Here is a 350-nt window from a genome sequence, read left to right as displayed (position 1 = left end):
ATAAAATTGTTCAGTGGTGGAATTTCTTTGCACTTGTCCCTGGCGATTCTGGAGTACCTACATGGAAGTAAAAAGTACCCTTTGTTCAAACTTTGATGAAAGAGGAAGAGACTGTTCTTCGTGGTGGTTGTTCTATGCACATTTCTGGAGATGGAGGAGGAGGCGCAATAATAAACTTCTGTCATTTTGTGTTCATTTTCCAGGTACCAGCTGAGTGCAAGTGCCATCATCTGTCTGGACACTGAAGATACAACTGACCACATAGAGACAGAGCTTAAGTCTTGCTCAGCCATTTCTTCTAAGCTGTATATGACCCAATACAGTAGTAACCGTGAAGTAGCAATCAACTG

This window comes from Nestor notabilis, unplaced genomic scaffold (assembly GCF_000696875.1).
Source record: "Nestor notabilis isolate BGI_N333 unplaced genomic scaffold, ASM69687v1 scaffold4172, whole genome shotgun sequence".
Taxonomy (NCBI): domain Eukaryota; kingdom Metazoa; phylum Chordata; class Aves; order Psittaciformes; family Psittacidae; genus Nestor; species Nestor notabilis.
This window is presented reverse-complemented; position numbering follows the sequence as displayed.